This window comes from Lepidothrix coronata, unplaced genomic scaffold (genome assembly GCF_001604755.1).
Source record: "Lepidothrix coronata isolate B3197 unplaced genomic scaffold, Lepidothrix_coronata-1.0 Scaffold36, whole genome shotgun sequence".
Classification (NCBI taxonomy): Eukaryota; Metazoa; Chordata; class Aves; order Passeriformes; family Pipridae; genus Lepidothrix; species Lepidothrix coronata.
Window position 1 is genome coordinate 5,056,154 of NW_016690216.1, and position 22,454 is coordinate 5,078,607.

Consider the following 22,454-nt stretch of genomic DNA (forward strand, 5'->3'; position numbering starts at 1 on the left):
AAATACTACCAGAAAGCATGTTTTATACCAAAATGTAACATTTTCTCACCTCATCTTTACCAGTGAGGACACTTCCTTCTGCTTCACATGGTTCTACTTCCTCTCGAGTTTCGTCATGTTCTTACATAATTATCAGACTACTGAAAAATATTTTAATACAAATAATCCAGTTTCCTTTCAAGACCTTTTCCATTAGTTTGTTTAATTGTTTAAGTAGAAATATAGCCCAAAACATTTTGCTCTCCTCAGGCATGTAATAGCTACACCCAAAAATGAGCTTCATATAGCTTCCTGTTCTAATACAGTTGCACCATGAAGTTTACATAACATCTAAAACTAAAAATTTTTATCATGATTCTGCAGTAAGTACTGTATTTTCTTGTATTTTTGCACTGGCATGAGGCATTATTTCATATAAGAATAGCTTGACTATACTTTCTGTGCTAGCTACCAAAGGAAGCAGTTTCAGTCTGTTCTAGCTAAATGTCACACGCCAGGTGGAGGTTACTGCTTCTCCAGAGCTGCCAGTGAAGCTGCTCATGAAGCCACTTTCTAACTCAACTTGATCAGGCTGTACCCGACTAATTTAAATAGTAACTCGGCAAAGGGACCAGGGGTTCTTCTGGGAATGTGAAGTCTGGTACCAAGAAAAGTGGTCATAAGCTTAGGGCAAAATGAAAATTGTAGTCATAACTACCACAGATACAGTTAGAAGAAAACATACTATCAAGACTCGAATTAAACTTAGTTATATTTTGCTTTCATAGGACTGTTTCACCAATCGATGATTTTATTTTGCAAAGTGACTAACGTCACTAAGGTAATCCCCAACTAGTAGTAAGAACTTTACAGGGAGACTTAACACAGTCTATAAGTGACTTAAGATCTGAATATGCCTCAGGATGATTTCAACAATGACTATTTGAAAAGAATAACCCAAAGAAATTCACTAAAAAGTCCATTCTTTAAACATTCCCCAAAGAATTTCTGTCAGCAAAACATGAAAGAAACTCCTATTCTATGGTTTTCTCTACCTGAGCTGGATAGACTTCAACTCATAATTGAAAGGTTTATTTTTTCAAAATTGAATATGTGAAACTCTTAAGAGCAGTATTAAAATACCTTACAGGCCTAACGTTCTCCTTCTTTTGTTTTTATCACTCACTGGAATAATATTCCATGTTGGTCTGTTTATTCCCTAATGGACCGAGCAGGAAAAAATAAGTTTACAGTGAATCCATTTTTTTTTTTTTTACTTTGTTTGTTCGTTTGTTTGTTTGGGGTTCTTTGCTTTCCTTGGAGTTATCCTGCATATTGCTATCTATCCGGACCTGGCATACTTTTATTTAGTACTCTCTGTACCTTATTCACATCTGTCAACAAAAAATGCACATCGCAGTCACACACCAAGGCACAAGTCACAAAACTCACAGAAAAAGTAAAAGAAATGATATTTATATGTCATTTCAATAGTCAGGGGAGAAGTGTCCCAGTCCCTCTTTCTAAAAATAATGCTTCATACAGGTGTCATCTCTGTATTTCATTGGAGTTATCAAAAGAAAAAAAGTTGTCATTTATGGAAGTTGCTTCCTGCTATTGAAATAAAATGATGTGCTTTAAATCACAGTTCAGTTCTTCCATACCTTTCTTCTATGAAAATCACTCATACATGTAGGGAAATGGGAAAAACCCAGTTTTATTAACCCACCATCAACCCATTTATTCTACACAAATAACACACATAAACTCTCCTCTGGTCATCTCTTCCTATCAAAAATGGGCTGAAAATATCTATAGTGTCTTAAAAAAACCCCAACCAAACAAAGAAAAAGAGCAAAAAAGAACAAAAACAGCTACTCCTGCCACCCATAGCAATGATGAGCTGATAAATAACTTCACCATATTGTCTTGTCAGGCATATCTAATGGAGATAAAGAAGTCTCTAATTAGGGCATTAATTCCACACTGCACTGCAGTTGCAATGCAACCTCCCTTTCACTGACAGGTGCAATATGTGGGTGCAAATTTCTTGGCATCAGCAATCTACTCTTTTGCATTTACATTGCTAAGCAACATCATTACTTTGATTGACTTATGTACAGTACTACACTTTCACCTCTCAGATACATAAAGAAAAGATTGATTCCAATTTCAGTGCCACTGTTTTAAACAGATGTAATTCCAATGAATTAGGTGCACTTACTCCTAATTTACAGTCATGGAAGAAAAATAATTTTCTTGATTACCGTACTGTGTAGAAAGCTCTAACTCTTTTGGACAGAATAAACTTATACTGGTCTAAAACTCGCGTGACAGTCAGGGGCATAGTTACATGTATTTTTCCACAAGAAGATGGCAGCTGCCCTCAAAGTGTAATGCGAGTTAACTAGGAAAAGGTGATTGACTGATGCTGAGGTTAATTGCTTGTTGGCATGCTAGAAAGGCTATGCTAACAAGTGCTGCTTATAACTAACAAGTGCCAATTATTTCCTTATATTCTAGTACACATTATATTATGCTAGGTGCTATCCAAACATCCAGAAAAATCCAGGCATCCCTGCCCAGATCTGATAAGTTAATGATTTAAGAAAACTATGCAAGTTACTGATGAAAATGGGTCAGTGCATGTTGCTTATCACAGATGTACAACTCTTCATATAATGCTATAACACAGAAAGCTTTTGTTCAAGTTATCAATGCACTGAACATATACTCATAATGAAAGTGTAAATAGTTGTCTGATCATAAATTTTGTTTTCTCTGTTGCTGACCAAAAGCTTACACTAACAGATAGTGCTTATTATGTCTTATTAGAAGCCAGTGGAATATTTAAAAGGGCTGATATTTTAGTCCTGTTTCCACATCTACTGTGGACAAAAGAAATTTTATATATAATTCGTGACCAACTGTACGTCCAAGCCTGACAAAACTTCCCACCTAATAGGTAGATTATTATGTAAAATATTGCCTAATATTTGTATAATGCATTCACCTGGCTTGAAAATATGCTGACAGAACTAGAATGCATAACGTGATCCATTGTTAAATTGATATTAAATTCATAATTTTGTTCCTGAAACATCAGTAAATACCAATTTTAATTGCATTAATAAAATATGAATTATGAAAGTAGAATTGTAGTGACTAATACAGATTTTCACTATCATAATAACGATTTAAAATAAGATTAAAAAGTAACAGCTCCTAAAGAAAGAGGAAATTAGTGTACCAAAAATAATAATGCAAAGCCAGCCTGCCCCCTGCCCCCTCCTCCTAGACAAACCATCTACCTTGTATCAGTTGGAATAAAACAGGGAAAGTTGACCTGAGTAGAAAACTTACCAGTCTTTCAGGCTTTCTTTGCAGGAAATATTACTGTGCTTGGTAAAACTTCATGTTTATCTGTTACTCCTTGTCTAATTTCAAACTAAACATATGTAATGGCATCACAATGTAGTAAGAAAGTTGAAAGCCTTTGGAAATGCATTAATTCTGAATGTTGGTAATTTTAACTTAAGATGCAGAATGAGTCAAATATGCTGGTAGTCTGTTGGAAAAGGTAAAAAGTGCCTAAGCTGCGGTTTGACCTCTCTAGTCCTGCAGTGCAGAGAGCATTTCAGCATACCTGTATCCCAAAAATTCAAAAGAATGAAACAAAACTTCTCTAACCATATGGCTTGTTCAATAGGCATGGGCACTCAGCACAGGGTTGGGCAAGGTGACCATAAAAATGAAAATATTTAAGAAAAGCTAAAAACATTAAAATTGCATTTACAAATATTGCTTTGGTATTCCTAGACTGTTATAGAATAGATATGTACATTTCTGTACCCATCAAACACTTAATAAAAGATAGCTCCTCTAGGCAATTTGCAAACTATAGTTTCATCTAGATATATGTCAGTGTAAATCAGGAACCTTCAGTTCTCAGTTTTTCTAAACAAGTATGCCATAATCTTTCCTAGCCCTGTTTCAGTCAGACACTCATAAATCTACCACGTTGCTCTGTCTCCTCAGAATGCAGTCAAATTCACAAATATTTTAAAGGTATAGTGAAATACACATATAGCAAGTCTATCATCCTAGAAGGAGTTAGTATATTTCCTTCACCTGAAGTATATATTTCATTTTAACACATCTTTAATAGACACCAACTAATCATGTTTAAAGGCTACCTCTTTATTATTGCCCTTTATCCATAAACTGCTCTTTTCGCTGACCTTAATATATAAGGTGAAGATAGGCAATTGTTCGGTATAAATGCTTACATATATGATTCTGATTTTAGCATAAGTAAGGTAGAATTAGTTGGGCTGGACATGGCTAAATTTTCTTAATTTTCAAGTGCCATTGTTGAATATATATTTTTTTGTTTGAAATCACCTAATACCCTCAGAAATACCGATGACCCTAGATTCAATGTCTTCCTTTTTTTTATATCCTGTATTTTGTAAAAGAATAAAAACTTAATGACACTTGTAATTTCAGATCTTTTAAGAATAAAGTACTATGTGAAATTTATAATATAAAAATTTCCTTTTCCTGGAATTACAGTTTTGTATTTATTGAATGCGTTCACAGGCTCCCTTAGGATGTGAAATGTATGGAAATATATGTGCATTACTAAGGAAAGAACTAAATTTATTCTTTCCCCACATCATGCTCTTCTTTGCAGTAGAGGTTTTTAATTCAACACAGAGCTAGAATGAGATGGAGCCAATTTCCTGGTCTATATGTGTGACAAATGCTAAAAGTGGCACGAGATTAACAAATTAGTTTATGTATATATCTTTAAAGATTTTTGACCATGTCCCAAATCAAAATGCATGCTTATTTGAAATGAAGATTTCTTTAGAGTTAAGTATTAAACAGGAACCTTATAAATTCTTGTAATTTTAGGATAGAATGATGCTATGTATGACAACTAAAGAATAGCAACCTGAAAAAAAAATGTGTAAGAAGGTTTTTATGGCACATCACTCTAATAATAACAACTTTTATTCGTATAAATTATATATTTAATGATAAAATCTGATATTTTAATAAGGAATTTGCTTTGAAAAAGTTAATTATTTCAGAACACAGGTATTTCTCTTAAGCATGAATATTGACACTGTATTAACTATCAAAATATGAAATTCTTTCTTGTTAAGCCATATGCCAGATAGAAGCTTTTTTCAAAAATGAGTAGGGAGAGATCTACAGTATAGACGTGTGTGTCATTATAGAAAGGTTTCTTTATGATGGTTTGAAATAAAGAGTATGGAACTTGACCTTTTTAGCTGACATAGTAATCACCTACTTGATGTAATCCAGATATCTAACACCAAACAATAAAAACATCTGTGACAACAAAACCATATAAAGCTTGTGGAATGATTTAATTTTTTTTAAGAAAAGATAGCAATATTTAATAATCAGATAAGCCTGGATTGGTTCTTCTTACACAAAAACTTTTGTGCTTTGCAAATGCTAGTTTTAAAGGGCTATTAACTTAGAAGTGAAAGCTTTTTAAGCTTGCATGCATATGTTTCAGAGTTACCTCATTCATTCTGCTTTTAGGACCTTGTCATAGTCCACCTGTTTTGCTTTTGCTTAAATTACATCAAAATAATAGCTTTCTTTAGAGAAAAAAAAATCCTACATTTCTACTGACTGCATCTAAACATGATAATATGTTTAAAATTGAAGAGGAGCCATATTCAGGTTGCATGTCTCAGTCACCCAATCTCCCTTTCACATATCTGTTCATGTTGACAGACTATGTCATAATACATCAACAGAGAGATCAGCATAGAAGAACAAAAATTCATCGCCTGACAGCAAGAGGAAAACTGATTTCTAGTATTAAATTAGCAAAAATATACCAATACTTCACTACCAATAAAGACACCATGGCTAAAAACATTCACCATATTATAAATCTGAATGAGCACTGGGAATTTTTTGCTTCAATAATCTTTAAACACAAAAATAAAAGCAGGGGGGTGGTGGGGAAAGAGGGTGGACTCAAGGATGTCAACATCTTTACAAGCAAAGAATTGATTTCTACCAAACTATGCCATTCCATTTTGGTTTTGTTAGTCTTTTAAATATTAGTTCAAAATATTCATTTAATTAGAGAACACTGAACACTATTTTTTCAGGATTCATTTCTGACAGAGGCTCTTTCTTACGAGGTCAAGGAGACACGTGGAAAATTCTCTGCATCAATAGAGTGCATCAGCTTCTTTGTATCTCAGAATTTCTACTCATGTAAAAGGTATTCCAGTTCTCTCATTGCTAGATATAATTTTAATATACTATATTGAGCAGTGGTGTATCGCTAGGAATTTAACAATACCTGGAATAAATAATGTCTTTTTGCAGCCTGGGGCAACATCTGCCACTTATGCATTAATTCTGCCCCTGTTTGAACACTCTACAACATATGCACTTCTCTTTTGTCTGTTATCCTAGAGTTGTGTTATTCCCAAATATTGACATCATCTACTTTTATCAGCACTAACTGCTCTGAAGCTTCCTAGACTCATGCTCAGCTCTATTTCTTTCTATTGATTATCTTCCTCACTCCAGCAGGTAGCTAGCCAGCGAGGCTGTCCTGAGAAATAGCTTCCAATGACTTTATACGCACAATTTACACGGAATTGTTTAAAGAAGATATTAGCCTCAATACAAATCAGTGAACCTCATTTAGTCAATACTGCACAATTCAGCTGTTGGCACCCTGTCACATATTAGTCTTTAAAGTCAACTACCATACCCAATCTGCACATTAGCTATAGTATTTAGTTTCATATTAAAATGAGGGTAGTTTTTCACTTTTCTTTTTGAAATCTATTCAATATACTTTCTACATCACCTCATTGAACCATATGATAGTAATATAATTTTAAGTATAAAAACCTGAGATTAAATGCTTGATTTTTGACAGTGTTCTTAAATATAATAAATTCAAAGGGAAATACTGTTAAGTTAAAATGGAGTGTTTTTCATTAAGTCCAATCAAATGGTAGACAACAAAGGATCTTTTATTTGAGAATATGAAGTGAAAATGAAAACCAGAAAACCTTTACTAAGAAAAGGTCTAGCTAAATTATGTTGGAAGGAGGTCTCCAGATTGAACCTGGGTGTTTCTTTTGCTAAGAATGAATTAAACTAAGATGCACTATGGGAGAACAGCATACAAAGAAGGAAAACCTAGTGCTTCACAAAAATGAAAACAGGGCCTAAATACAGTTAAAATAGAATACAATCTACAAAGAAAGATCAAATATTTAAAAAAAAATCCCTACTGTAATACCCAAACTATTCAAGGAAATTTGGGGAACATTTTTACCCCTTTTGCATTCCACAGCACTACTCTAAAATCCTAGTTGGACATTTATATGAAGATAATCTTTTCCTTTTAGCCTACCAGACTATGATCTATACTATGATTTAGTCTACAGATAAAAGATAGAAGGAAAAAAGAGTATATGTGCTTATGCCTGAATATGTCACTTGAGAAATAAGATAGCTCTTCTTTTGTTTTCGTTCTGTATTAGATGCACTTGTTTTACTGTATTTAGCATATCTATAGTGTTTATACTAAAGTTTCCATGTGCATCCTTCAGCAACAGGATAAAAATAGGAATTGTTCCTAACTGTTGGAAGAAAAATAATTGGTTTTGCTGTATTCGGCAAAGAAATATTTACACTTTTCTTCTAACATGTTGTTTTTATGAAGCGTAAATGCATAGTCAACCTGCAAGGATTCGTGGCTATTATCTACTGCAGGAGGCAGAAAAAAAGAAAAAAAAAAAGAGAGGTTCTGGGAGTAAAAAGACAAAAAAAAAGACCAAAAATGAGACAACAAAACAGAAATCCCCAACTCATGATATGTGATCAATATTCTAGAAAATGCAAAGGGAAAAATGCAGAATCCTTTTTCGGTCCTGATGAAAGTCTGGACTTACCAATACACATCTAAATGCTTTCAAGAGAAGGTAGAATGACCTACCTAATTATCCACTGGGAATATTGGTATCAGACCATAAGCTTTATTCAAAATGTTGGTAATTTGAATACAAAAGCTACAAGCATTTTGCATGACCTCTGCTCCCTGCTCTTTTCCCTTTAAAGCTCAGTGAGTGGTAGCTGAGGTTCTGAACCCAAGGTAGGAGAGAGATGCTAAAGATGACCAGTCTAGCCTTCCTGATACATCTTCATATACACACACACAGTCTCCCACTCACATACACATATTTATCTCAAACTGATGCTCATAGAAAAACTTTCCCCTTCTCTAAGCTTCTACAAGGAACATTTCAGAAACCAAAGGGGAAAAAAAAGGCAGTGAGGACAGAAATAGCTGCATATTCAGGCAGCAAAAAGGCAGGTGTGGTATGGGAATTCCTAGTGTTCTTTGCTGCTCTGCTTTTGCTGTTGAAGGATTTGAGGGCTATTTTCATGGGTCTAAATATGTTTATAATAAGTCCACTTGGAATGAGAAATCTTCTAGATACTGTTTGGTCTATTTACTTGAGTAGATATGTTTATTTAAAATAAAGTTACACTGTCCTTCAGCTGCTGTCTTCTGTGCATGTACCCACCCATTATTTCCCTACAATTACATTAGTAATTACTAAAGTAGATGCAAATCTTTTACTTATTTATTATATAAACTGTCTCTTGGGAAATTTTACAAAATATTTATATGCATTCAGTACTTAAATATGTTATAATAGTTTTACTGTAACATTTCCTTTATAGTATGTTAGTACTTACTTCAGTCATGTCTTTTAAGGATTGACAGATAGAATTGTAGCTGGAAATATAGTTAATTCAAAGTTCATTTCTAAAAATCCTGATCTTTTAAAGTTAACTCTGTGTTATATGTAATGAATACTCTGGATAAGCAAGTGTAGTGACAAAGGAAATAAGGACACACTTATTTTGGAGAAGCAACACATTTTGGGGAAGATATAGCATATAGAGTAAAACAACATATGCATTCTCAACAAAGCCAGGTTGATGTAGCTGTTTCCTTAAGGCAATAAAAATATTTTAATGATTATTACCTGTGTCTCCTTTCATTGTGACAGGAAAAACCCCACAAAATTTCTTATTTATGCTCATTTTTAGAGACAGATGGATTTACTATGTGCTTAAGTTAAGCTATAGTGATCTCTTTTTTCCATATTGTCTTAAAATGGTAACTGGGTTTGAAAAAAAAAACCCACCTAGGAAGTAGATTAGTATTATTTAATATTGAGGAGAAAGAACAACTTTTCTACCTGAAACTAGAAAGCACTTTTAGCCCAAACAAATATATTAGTTTCATTCTTTAATGCAAATATTTCTACTTGCAGATCTCAGGATTTCTTTAAAATAGGTCCTTACTACACACAAAGGTGCACACAAATAATTTACAGTCACCTTTCCTTAGCCATTTATGTTGAGAATATACTATTAAAAATATCTGTTGGGGAAATAATAATAATTGAATAACATTGTCTTCCCCCTAAAAGCAACGTGATTAAAATATGATTGTGTTATTTATCAGTAGACATTACTAGTTTCTCTGCTTGATTAGCTTTTGATTAATGCTCAGAAATTTAAATTCAGACATACTTAGCCTCTGATTTTTAGACAGATGTCAGTCAGCATCACTGTATCAATTTTTCATCAGAAAATAGAGATGCATGTTAAAACAACTTTAACAAACATGGAGTCTCTACACGGGACCATATTATTAATGCTAATTATATCCTTAAGATAAGCATTAACTGGGAGGAAGAAGAGAATCAAGTTGTTTACAGAACATGTGAATCTAAACTGGACACAAAACTGCCTACTTTGCTTCGCATTCTCTTCCTTCAGTCTCACAGTTGTTTACGTAGTACATGGAAATATTATAAAACTATTGAAGATAGTTTAAATAAAGATATTCTCCCGACATGACTACCCTGGGATACGTGTTTCAGGAACCAGTGATTGTGTGTCAATTCATGTTATATAGTTTTAAAAACATGTATGTAGCATGTTCTTTATGTGTGTTTGCATGCTTGTATATACCACGTTTCATCACTACTGAGTGTGTGTCTTTGTGTCTGTGTTTATAGTGTAGTGAAAATGAAGAGCATTCCCTTTTGGAAGAGCCCTACTTGACCAAAGTCCTGTCCTCCAGTTTGAGAGAGAAGGATGGGAAGGAGCACTATAAGGAGCACAGCAAGAAAGGTCCGACACTACAGCCCACTGAAGTCGCTTGCAGTTACCAAATGTGTTTTAAATGAAAGTTTTAGATATACAGTGCTTAGAGTCCTTTGAGCCATATTAAAGAAATCACAGCTCCACAAATCAGGCTTACTAATAAGACTACTTTTTGGGGGGTTAAAGTTAAGTGGCCAGATGCACCATTTCACTGCCATTCTAAAGATAATTCTAAAACGATGCTCAGCTGGTGCAATATGTTTGTGTTCACAAGATGAAGTGAAATTTAAATTTTAAAAAGGGGGAAAGATTTTGAAGAGTTTTGAGGGAGGCCTATTTATCTTCCACCTAATTTAAAAATTAGTCTTGGCTGTCTTCTCACTCCATCAGTCCTTGAATCAAAATTCCAAATTAGAATGTATTATTTTCTTAGCCATGTTAAGCAGCATTAAGTAGAGGGAAAGGATTTTATCTACATTAAGGAACCAATCCTACAATTTTCACACAGGAAAAACACCCTTTAGAGTCAATAGCAATTTATGCAATTTATATTTCCAAAAAACCCAAACCAACCAAAGAAAAAAAACTCCACACAAACGAGCTTTGATTTTTCAACATTATTGAATACCTTTTCTTATACTACATTTCACCGCATTTCAGAAACACATCAGAACAGAGCACAACTTGCAGTCTCAGTGTTCCTTCTCTTCTTTTCTCTCCCTCTCACTTATACCATTTTGATTTTGAATTTGCTGGAGCCCATTTAATTTATAAATAATCTTAAACTGTTGAACTGTTCTCTAGCTTATTTGAACAGGAGACAATGTTATTGAAACTAATCTAGTTAACAAGGTAATTAGCTTTTGCAATATTCCTCAGAAGGCTGGAAACCAACAGTTCATCACTGCACTATACAAATAACAGTAGCAATGTTAAGCCTCTGCTTAAGAGTGGTTCTATCAAAACTCACCGGTCACATTACCAACAAAGATATTGTTTTTAAAAAGTATCTAAGGGCCATCTAAAACTGATTAATTCACTCGAACTGAAAGGATGAAAATATTTTCCAATAGTAACCCACTGTAAAACATAGGCTACTGCTGGTGTTGAAAAGATGGGCTGGAACTACAAAAATCCTTTTTATTGCTTCCACAAAAGGCTTTGGGCCTAATTATTTTTAAGTATAATCCAGCCAACATCTTCTCATGCTTAGCTGCACTGAGTGACACTATTTGTGATGCCCAGTCTGCTGAAACTGAGCAGGTTGCTGTCAGTTTAAAAATGACTATAATAAAAGTGACCATGAAGATGGATCTTGTGATTTTGCGTTTCTAATCAGTCATCTGTGAAGAACACTTTTGCTTTGATTCAGCAGACTGGTGACAGCCATGATTGATAGTGCATGAGGATGAAAAAAGGTTATTAACTGTCTTCCTATTAAACTCAATGTATTACCCCTCTAGGTGCATCTCATACTTTAACTTAAAGTACTTACTCAGGTAAGGTCAAGAATGAACTCTATAAACACAGTATCCATCCTGTTGTAGATGAACCAGGAACTCTAATGTTAAATTTTGAATGTTCAGCATTATAGCATATCTGAATCCTTCTACCTTAATTACAGTGCCAAAAGCAAAAACTGAGCAGACCTTTATATGCTTCTAAATATATAACTACACACAAATATTTTTGTGTGAAAAAGGGACGGATCAGGTGCTTCTGTGTGTGGGCACATACACACATGTGCACGCACACACACACACATTTTACTTATTAAAATAGTCTCAAAATAAAAGTTTGAATAAAGTTAACAAAAAAAAAAGGTGGAACAGGGATATGAATTGTCTAGGGTGCTCAAGAATAAATCTTACACAGAAAACAGCCTTTTACCTGCTGGTAGTTAACTTCATTATTAACTTGATCAAGTGTGATTTAATAATTTATGAAGGCTTCCCATTAAAAGAAAATCCAAATATTTTAGCATAAATGTAGAAATATCTATTTGTTGCCTTACAACATATTTTAGTTTTAGTTTTTGTTTCCTTTTCGTTTTTATTTCCTGATGATTATCTTATCAATCAATACTCACAACTATCTACTGAAAAAGAAAGGAAAATAGCACATGTATTCATTTTCAAAATAATTACTTGGTGGAAATACTGATTCCTAGAGTACTTCTAGTTTCTAAGGATGTCTCTGTGAAGAGAAAATTGTAAAGGAGTTCAAGCAGAAAAAGAGTGAAATATGTTTTCTGTGTTCACATTTATTCCTCCTGACACCAGAAATGAACTGAAAGTGGAAAGTTGTCCACTTTCTATTGTATACACAGGTTAGCGTCTTTCTAAATTAATGAGTTTATTTGGGGAGTAAATATTTTTTTTTAAAAGTTTTCATCTTTTGGAATTAGGTGTTTTACAAACACTTCGTAATCAGTAGCATTTAGATGCTCTTTGAATTTTTTTACATATATCTTGCATTACAATCGTTTTCTGTCAAAAATAAGTAGACCAAGACATCAAAAATCCTATGACTAACTACAGTGTGCAGACTGTTATCTGAAGGAATGTACAGACACGCTTGTTTAAAATAAGCTCTTTCCACACTGTATATAAGATCTCCCCACAAAATACATACAATCCGTATTTGTTTTTCAGAGTATTAAAACATACGTTTAAATTTAGTTTTATAATACTCCTTCATTTCCTCTTAAATTACATCAAGAATATTTTTTGCACTCAGTAACATAATTTCAGAGGAAAGCAAGAATATTATACCAAACTAGATCACTTTGGAGAAAGACGGAAAAAGTATATCTCTGTCTTGACTATTCTATAATGTATTGTCATGCACAAAGTCCTCAGCATAAGTAAATATTTTAATCTTTTCAAGGTGCTGTTGAATTTCAGTAGTGTCTGTTATTTTTAAACAATTTTTTAAAAAACATTCATAGTGGGTTAAAAAGAATTCGGAATAAATATAATCTACCTATTATGATGATGCTATCTCACAAAAACAAAAAAAATTAAACAATTCTCTGTAACATCTTTATTTCTGGAAAGTGTGTTCCTTTCAGGTGTGGACTTGGGAATAGGCACCAATTTTCCCTTCAGTAACATTTCTGCTTTATAATAAATTGCAATCCTGTTGTAGCCCCGTGTGGATTTACAACTGGCAGGCTTTTTCTCTGACAATTTGGGGTCACTGTGGATATAGGTGAACAATAATTTCAGAGGTGATGGAGATATTGACAGAATTTAGTACTCTAAGTTCCTAGGCAAATATTTGTAAAATGTACACCCCTACACTGTGGTATAATAATAAGACTTCTGGATTATATTGTTTGCCTTGTTTGTGCATTGTATTTTCTTGGAAACTATCAAAAATATTAATTTCCATTTGTGCCCATGTCAGTACTATGAAACGTTTAAAGTAAAAGCTAACATTCCTCCCTCAAGCACATTTAAGCAAAGAAGAAAGTTACAGGTATTAGAGGTTTAGCAAAAAAAAAAAACAAAACACATAACATGCTTTTAGCAAACCAGAATTATATGACAACATTTGTTTTGGGTATCCTTATGGGTGCCTGAAACAGGTAAAACCATGTTATCAGACTTCACACTGAACAGAGGTCCTAACAGTAGTGAGAGTTTCTGACAGCGGGCCAGATCTACGTTTACTCACTCAAGAAGGGACAGGCAGGATCGAGCCCCCGCTGTTCACTTCATGTGTGTAACCTATAGAGAAGAAGTCTAAACATAACTCCATCCATGTGTAAAACAGCGAAAATGTTTCAGTCAGTATGGAAGAAATTAATGAACTAGATTTCTTCCTCCAGCTTCTTTAAAAGAATTGTCAAAAGAACAAAACAGTGGATCCCAATTAATGAAACAAAGGACAGTTCAGGGCCATTTAACCTGGAACAATCATTTCCTCGGGTTAAGGTTTATTCAAAACCCAGACCAAGTTTGAAACGTTAATTCTAGTGGTACCCTTTGAAATCCTGCTTTATTCCACCACTCACTACACACATGAAAGCAAATCCTGCGATAAACTGCAGGCTAAGTGCATGTGGCCCAACCAGGACCATACAAAGGCGACACACGTAGCATGTGTCACAGCCAGCAGCACATGAGTGACTTCACCGGGGGGGGATCCCTCATCTAGATCCCACTCCAGACAATCAGGGCATAACATGGGAAAAGGCCAAATAAAAAAGAAGGAAAGGAAGGAAGATGGGGGAGCGAGGGGGGAAGAGGGAAAAAGAAAATAATAAGAGCTAGACCCCAACCCCCACCTCCTGCCCCAGACAAACGAGGGCAGGTAGACGGCTGGGAAAGCCGGCCACCTCCCGCGGAGAGGATGCTGCCGCCGCCAGCGGGGAGCCCCCGGCGCGGGGCTGCGCGGGGCGCGCTGCTCCCGCCGCTGCGGAGAGGAGCCCGCGCACCTGCCGGGCCGGCCGAGGGGCAGCGCCCCCGCCCCGCCGCAGGCCGCCTGCCCCGGGCCGCCCCCGCCGGAGGCGTCACTGCTTCCCTCGGCCCGGCGGGGACCCGGCGGAGCGGAGCGCTCTGGGCCGGTCCCCCTGCGGCCGCCACAGCTCCGGCTGCGCGGCTCGGGGGCGCTGCCCGGCGGCGGCGCGGAGCGGCCGCCGCGCATCCCGCGGCCCCTGCGGAGGCTTCGCGGAGCTCTGGGCACCGGCCGCGCCGGGCCCCGCAGACACGGCGCGGTGGGAAGAGTGGGGCTGGTAATGAATTCCAGCAGAGAGCTGGAGAGGAAGCATTTTTCAGGGATCTGCCATATTTAACACTGACCACACTAAAGATGTTATTAGCAACGGGGAGGTGTACGGGAGGGGCTGGGGGGAGGGGTGCGCGGAGGGCAACGGGGGATGCGATAAGGGAAAATAGATAATGACACATAATCCAAACCAGAAGTTTGAAACCAAGTTAGTTCGCTGAAAAGAGCCACAAACTCGACTTTTTTTTTTCTTTCTCTCTCTCTCTTTTTTTTTTTTTTTTTAATAGGTTGGGACTGAAAGACAGGGAGATAAACTTTTTAACGAAAGAAATATCCCCCTACCAACCGGGTAAATAAAATAGCTGAAGTGAAACAGTGAAAGAGATGGGGGTAGGGAAATGCAAAGGACGTACTACTCTTTAGAAACCCCAAAGGAAATTGTAAAGTAGGAAATGAAAAGGAGGAGGAGAAACATTTCTGTTGTAAATTAGAGGGAATGAAGATTAGCGGGAGAAAAGGAGGGAAATAGCTGCAGAAAGTCTTAAGTAAAGCACCACTGAAGATTAGCCAAGGTATAAAATATTCCAACTGTGGAAAGAGCGTGGTGCACTCATCCCTTCAGCATGGGTGTGTGAAAGGGAAATGAGTAGGGATAATTACTAATATAGCACATGTCCGGAGGAACCAATCCAAAATAAGAGATAAATTTGGCTGGTGAAGACAGAAAGGAAAAAGGCTGGAAGAAAACTTAGGAATACTAATACCTGAGAAGAGAGGAAGAGAATTAGAGGAGGAAAAAGTCTCCAAGAGCACAGGGAAACTTAGAGAACCAGCTGGATAGGGAGGAAACAGCTACGGCAGAGACGGGAAGAGAGAATGAAAGTGAGGTAGAAAGAAAATGGGAGAGATTAAGGGGAGCAAATAAACCTGGGAGAGGGAACAGTTGGAGCGAATGGGAAGAAGGAAAGCAGGAGCGGAAAACTAGGAGAGAGGGAAGGAGGGACGGAGGGAGGGATGCAGGGAGAGAAGGAAGGAGACAGAGGGAGGAGACAAGGACTGAAGTCTTCCAGCCTGGGGAAGGTGCAGCACTGAGTGAGAGAGAGCTCACTCTGAGGGTTAGGTTAGATTTCCAGAGCTCTTAGAGCTCATCGACCAGCCCGCTGGAGTCACTATTCAACCCGAGTCCCAAACACACGCCTCACTAACTACTTTACAGCCACTTTCATTGATTTTCTTTATCAAATAAACATAATACCCGTTACAGCAACACTTCCTCTTCGCGCAGCTAGAATGCCACAAGCTCTGATTGCTGCATTTTTCCGGCTTACGGTTCCCCACCCTCCACCCCTAAATAAATTGTGTTCTTTCACTTAAATGGTCTAAGACATTATTGCCTGCAGAATTTTTCTGTAATCTGGAAGGTACGCTGCAAGCCAGGCAAATCGTTTAAATTATATGGTAAAGGGTCCCCATTCCCGTCGCCCTGGCATGAAGACAAAATTTTTCCCCCACAAATTCAAGGGTACCTTATATATTTACATACTTATTTACTGCTAAGTGTTAACTTAGGGGATGATGTCAAAGCGAATGCTCCAGCCTGAAAAAATGCAGGAAAAAAATTAACGCAATTTTAGCACACGCATCTAAACTGTCACTTGATCTAAGCATTTCAGCCACAAAACTCAATTTTATTTAAAAAATCCCTTAAAAGTAGCCCCCTTCAAAAGCTGTTTTTGAACCAGGCTCTTCCATATATGTCAAAGGGCTGTTGAATTATTCATTATTATAATTACTATCATCATTGTCATTATCCCTTTCCATGTGGAAATAATTTTATTATCGTAATTTGATATCTGAAGAATTTCCTGTTAGTCGTTTGATAATCATTTTTTTCTACTGAAAAGAAAAGTTTTGTTTATAAATGAGAGAAAAATATTTTAAATGCTTTTATGTTTACTATAGATTTCCGTTTATCTAATCGATCGGAATGCCAATAAATCGATTAAAGGTTTAGTGTTTTACAAACAACCATTTTGTGCTTTTTGATTTTACGTTCGGAATGATTTTAATAAAGCTAATATCTTCTCTGAGCGTTTGTTCAGCCCAAACCTAATATTCCATCATTTCTATTATTTACAATTGCAATTTAAAGTGTTTTTAATGAGAAAAATAAACACAAATAAAATAAGGAAATAATGTGATTAAATTACTTTGTGCCTGTGGTCAACATATTTAGGCAAAGCCCTTAAAAATCTTGGTGAATTATATGCGATCATACAGTGATTGCGGAATATTAAATTAAACTTAGATAAATCCGCATTGAAGGAGGCAGCACCCAATCCTGAATTTATTTCCCATTTTCTATAACAGCATCACTGCGCTCCTCTCTTTGCAATGACAATGTGCCAAATCTAGGCATTTTGAAAACATTTTCCATATGCTTTAACTGGAGACTGATAGACAAAGAAGAAAAGGAGATGGTCTTTTTTCTCTTGAGGTATATTTCCTTTAACTTTTCCTCCAACCTTTTCTGATCTTCATCATTTTTTTAAGCAAAAGTTTGAAAATCATTAGGACCTTTTTTTTACCTTTTACGGTTTGTTTTTTTTTTCCTTATCGCATAATCAATTCCTGAATTGTGGAGTTTCAGTTACGCTATAATGCAGGACTATAGAACTGTCATTTCTATACCTTGGCGGACAACATTTTGGGGAGAAAGCATTGATTCATTTAGTTTTCGCTTGCTGTTTTTTGTAATTAAAGATGGTTTTAATTATACTTTTTTTTTTTTTTTGGTAAGTCAGATCAGATGTGCTGCTTGCTTGCTGGAAGGTTTTTTTCTTTTAACGGTGCTCTTAATTTATGTGTAGTTTTTACGGATAACACAGAGGTGGTGGCTTTTATTTAGCTGTAAAATCCACACGTTTTCTTTGAAAACTTGGCTCCTTGGGCGAAAATAACTTTTTCTGGTTGCTTTATAATCGCTGTTTGTCGCAGAGGTAGTTTAGCATATTGTCTACACAACAAAGATTCCTGTTTTATTGGCAGTGTGGATTGCTGGATTTAGGTATAAATATTTCATAACTTTTCTCTTTCTGCAGTAAGATCGGTAGTTTTATTGGCTTTTTCTCCCTTTTTGTCTGTCTTTCTAGCAGAACCGTTTTATTTCTGAAGTCCCTTTTTGTCCTTTTCCAGAATAGAATGTAAAATTTTTCCCTTGGATATATCACTGCTGGAAATATGCTCTTGGGCTTTCTGGAGGGGATGGGGGGGAGCGGTGGTAAGCGGTCGTTTTCCTTTATTTGCATAAGAGCTGGTGAAGTGCCTGTGAAGTTGGTGAATTGCTATTGTTTGGGGCTAGTCCTGACTGTTTTTGTTTATAAACACTGGGGTGGTTGCCGGGAGGGGAGGGAGGTCAGAGCACTGTCAAAGCGTTGACCTCTGAAAGCCCAGAGGGCGCCTGGCTCCTTCACCCTCTCCTTTCTCTCTCTCCCTCTCCCTTTTTCTTTCCCTTCCCATCCAAGGCCAGGAGCTCAGGTTCAGGGCATTTAATCCCCGCGATCTGCCCAAGAAAGGAGCTGAAAAAGGGCTGTTAAGGCTCCGGAGGAAACGCCGGCAGCAGACTCAGACCTGGAAAGCTTTTATTTATAGTAACGTCCGGGTGCGCGTTTTTGTGCGGCTCCGGCCAAAATAACAACAACAACAAAAAGCCAATCGGGAACGGCACTATTTAGCTCAAAATCTCAGCGAGATGTCTATACTATTGGGCTGTGATTCTTCTCTAAGGTCACTGCTCGTTAGACGCACTTTCAGTAGGTGAATGCCAAATCTGGGGCAGTGAGGGCAGAATTGAAATGCAATGTTATTGTTGTTTTATTTCTTTTTCGAACAAAACTTTCCAGGAATCAGATCGGGGATTTTTGTTTTCCTTTCCTCCTCCCTCTTCCCCTCGTCCTCGGCCCCCGCCCCCAACCCTTTTTAGTGTCTAGTGGAATGTGTTGGGGCGGGGGGGGGCGGCGTTGTAAATTAACAATAGATTTGTATACATGATACCTGAAAACAGAGAAATTATTAATAATAGCCAAACGCTTTGGGTTCAGAGTCAATTTCATCTCGGGGGGGAAAAAAAGAAAAAGACAAAAAGTACAAGAGATTGCTATCAGGTTTAAGTATGTTTTGAAAAGAAGTTGCTGAGTTAAACAAAAATGTTAGTTAACACACTGCCTTTGTCAAATAGCCCCCGGGAGGAGAAGAGACAACAAAAAGGAGAGGAGGTGGGGGCTGGGGATCTGAAAGTGTCTGTAGCTCAGATAAAGGGTCTGTAACACTGAAATCTTGTAATACCTCGTTTCAAACTGAGCTCATCTATAGACTTAGAGAACGCAGTAAAAAGACATGGATCCCCTTTCCCTTGGGTTGGGGTCTGGGGAGAGGAGAAGGTGGGGGAAGGGAACGCTTATTAGGGAATTATGTCGGTTTATTAAAAAGGGGAGCGGCTATGTCTGTAATTATGCAGATCCCTGTGCCCCTGTGTGTCCGCAGCGCAGATTTAGGGAGTGAAATGAGCTTGACGGAGAGACGTGGTGTAACAGAGCCCGGTTTGGGCTAGGATTTCTTTGTCTATTAAAGAATGGCCAGTCTCCGGCTCTGGCCCCCATCAGCTCCGTCTCGCCCAGGCCAATAAGTTTTCCTTGGGGCTGAGGCTGGAGGTGGTGAAGGACAGAAAAGGCTGAGGGGTTTTTTTTAAATTTTCCCCCTTCCCTTTCTTTGAAATGTAACGTCACTATCAAGAGCTTTTTGTGGTTTCAACAGGAGGCTCAAAAAAATCCCAAAATATGTAACGGTGCCTGCAGGAAAAGTTTGGAGGAGGTGGGCGGGGGGTCCATCGAGACAAGAGGAGAGGAGATGAGAGGTTAGGCGTGAGTCTTCAGGGGCGATCAGCTGAGCAAGAGAGGGAGGAGAGAGGGGAGTGGGAGCGGGAGCGGGAGCGGGAGCCGGGCCGGGCCGGGCCGGGCCGGGCCGCCGGGGAGCCCTCCCGCCGCCCGCCGGGAGCCCCGCACCGCTCCGCAGCCGCGCCGGCGGCCCCGGGTCCTCCGCGCCGGCCGCCCCCAGCCCGCGCCGCGCTCCGCTCTTATCACATCCCACAAACCTGCTGCTGCTGCCTCCCGGAATTAACCTTCTTCGATTTTTCCTAGCTACGTGGCGATCCCCGGGTTCCTTCTAAACTGTTAACACCTCGTAGTGCCTTTTTTTTTTTTTTTTCCTACACACCCCGCTTCGCGATAGCTACTATTTTTAGGGAGAGAGAAAGCGAGCGAGCGAGCGAGAAATAGAGAGGAGAATTAAAACGTTAGGAAGGACAGTAAACAGTAGCAGAAGAAACCTTGAAAAATGTGGACTCTCCTCTCGCAATTCCTGCCTTATTACCCCGCTCCTTTGTTCCTTTAGCTGTAACTCAAGAACACCATAAACCTATATCCCCCTCCAAGAAGAGAGAAAGAGGAAAAAAACTCTAAAGCCAAAAAAATAATGACTTGACTGTTCTGACGTTTGGTGTTTTGACATTAATGACATTAATGATATTGATGTTTCACCAGGAAAAAAGCACTAGGAATAAAAGAAGTGGGGGGGAAGTGCGGAGAGGGGAGACGATTTTAAAACTAAATTATCTTCGTTTCCTTATTCTTCTGTGACATTAAGTATATGTGTTTCTGCACTTGAATTTGAAATAGATGTATTGTTCTCAGGTGCTTCTTCATCACATTGTATTTAGTTGTCTTCAGTCTTAGGAAATGTGTTGCCATTCTTCAGGCATGCACTTGAATGGACAATGCATCCTTCTATCTCAGTCCTGTTTCATCTACAATTTAAACCTAAAAGCTCTCTTTCCATCATACTCCCTCAATCTGATAACTGTAAACTGGTTTCAGAGATTCCATTTTCACTCTTTGTTTGCATTTTTTTCCACCTTGTAAACAACGATGCAGAATATCGCTAGTTTCCTTATTACCTTCCTTGACAGGGCGCAGTGCCTGTGCAAATCTGCATACGTGTACTCACATCTTTTTTCATTGATGAGCTGGGGCAATGCTTAGGTGAGGCTTGGAAAAGCAATAAAGTTGCTCTCACGAACCCTTCAGTGCCCCTGACTTTTTCCTTAAGTTCGAGTCTTGGAGATTTTCCTGAAGTTTGAAGTAAGGTTTCTCTGGATTGGGGTAGGGTTCCTTCCCTGCTTTATTTGCAGACTCTGATTTTTGGAATAGCTGTACTTTCAGGATGGTGATTTTTTTTTCCTTTTTTTCCTCCCCTTTCCAAAGACCTATTTTCTTTTTCCCTTTCTTTTTTTCTCTTCTTTTCTTTTTCCTAAAACTACCAAGACCTTCACTCTGACCTTAAACATCTGCTTTTAGACACTGGGTTCCCTGACACTGGCCTGTGCTTCCTTAAGGGCAGCCTTAATTCATCATCAGGTGGGGATTTTCCTATTAGCATTAGTTTCAATACTTGCAAAATGTTCTCCTGGAGCAGGAGGTTTAAGGCCCAGAGAGGTGTCTGTTCCTGCCATCCTGGATTTTGCTGGTTTGTTGTTGTTGCGTGCTTTTAATGGAAGGTTGTGATAAAACCTTCCTGCTGGTTTCTAGTGTTTAAGGCCTAAGACAAGGTTTTGATGGGTATCGCAGGAATCACGAACTTCAAAGGCATGTCAGCTCTAAGGTTATGGTTCACCTGCGCGGGGTCCTTGGTACTGTAAATATCTCTTGTGTGTAACTGTGACTTAGTGACCATTGCTGGTATACCCATTTCTGGAATAGCATTATCAAAAATCTGCACGTGTTCCTGCGGTGTATTTGGATGCTCTTTGAATAGTCATGTTTTTATCTTCAGTAGGGGGTATTTTAAAGTATGTCTACTCCTAGTTTTAGTTAATTATCTTTTAATGAAAGTGTCAGTCATATTCACATCTGCAGTATTAGGTTAAGATAATTAGATTTTCAAATGAGAAGCAATCTTCTTAAATCCCACACAGGAAAATATTTGTAGAAGATTTCGATTTATAATGACATCTGTACATTTTACCCTACTTTTCATCATAATAGTGTGCCCCGCTCCCGCCCCCCCAAGAATGAAATATGTCTGGTAAAATATAGCAGATAAAATATTAATAAAATATCAATACTTGCAGGGAAAGTGGAAGATGATGCATGTATATGCATGAAACCTGTATTGTATGCAAAGAGATTCTTTCCCTGGGCTGATATTTACCTCATTTTGATAAGGCTGTTTACAGTTGATATTGTATATTCTGGTAGGCTTTGCTTTTTACTTTGTTGGTATCTCCAAGCAGTCACATGGAGTCAACAAATAAGGTCTGCTATGTTTTGTGTGACTGCGTGTATGTGGAGTGTATGTGCATATGTGTAAATACGATGTAGGATGTGAGCGCATACGTGTGTGCGTTTGTGTGCGTATGTGTAAATAAATCCGTCTTTATCTCTGTATGGGTAGTTATTCCCTATCAGATATAT

General features: G+C 37.7%; 1 long non-coding RNA gene across 1 annotated transcript in view; it reads right to left on the reverse strand.

The window, feature by feature from the left end:
• Positions 1–22,454, reverse strand: part of LOC108496060 — a 36,401-nt gene that overhangs the window by 11,001 nt on the left and 2,946 nt on the right. Inside the window, exon 2 of the long non-coding RNA XR_001874305.1 lies at positions 50–140. This is a non-coding gene — a long non-coding RNA (uncharacterized LOC108496060). The remainder of the gene's footprint in view (positions 1–49; positions 141–22,454) is intronic.